The sequence below is a fragment of the Olea europaea genome, chromosome 3, assembly GCF_002742605.1.
Source record: "Olea europaea var. sylvestris chromosome 3, O_europaea_v1, whole genome shotgun sequence".
Taxonomy (NCBI): domain Eukaryota; kingdom Viridiplantae; phylum Streptophyta; class Magnoliopsida; order Lamiales; family Oleaceae; genus Olea; species Olea europaea.
The window spans coordinates 280,855-281,706 of record NC_036239.1 but is presented as its reverse complement, the minus strand read 5'-3'; positions in this window follow the sequence as shown (position 1 = coordinate 281,706).

Here is an 852-nt window from a genome sequence, read left to right as displayed (position 1 = left end):
TAAAACACATGATTAACGAAATATTTTTTTTACTTCACCAATTAAGATAATTAATTAAAGAAATAGTAATCTCTCCATATTGTTAGTTAATATATATCGTTGTCTCACTTATTTTAAAAGAAAACAAACAAATACATGACACATAGAAAATACATATGACAAATGTGATAAAAATAAAAAGAGTAATTAAACAATGTGATAAAGATTACATCGGATTTCAATTCAGAAAATCACAAACACGTTACAAATAGAGAATACATATGATTTATATAGATACTACACATCCGTCGAGTCATTGTTTAGTGGGATCTGACTTGTACAAAATCGACGTGTATGTCCTGTAGCGCTGCACCTCCCGCACTTACGCAGCTGTGGAAACTCTCATGTAGATGGTATTCTAGACGTCCGTCTACGACCAGGAGTACGCGGTGGAGCTTCAGGTGGCAACAAATTATTAAGTGCTACAATATAATCAGGAACTTCCCACTCGGCTTCATTTGGTAGAGGAAATATAGTTTCGGCATACGCTGCTCTCCAAAAATCAGTCATATAATAATGACTGCACAAGCTGTGTGGTGGAAATCCTCTATACATAGCCACTGCGACAGCATGTGCACATGGAAAACTTTCCAACTGAAATTTTCTGCACGTGCAGGTATTGTCATTCAAGTCTACAATGTATCCAACATTACGCCCACATCTTACAGAGAAGCGAAATTGATTTAGTGGTTCCACAAATAGAGCTTTTGCCACTTCCAGAGTTTTGAATAGTCGATCGTCCTGTGCCGGAGCTAGCACACTCGTGCAATTTTGGGATTCTTCACGTCGGTCATAAAACCACTGTTGCAACTT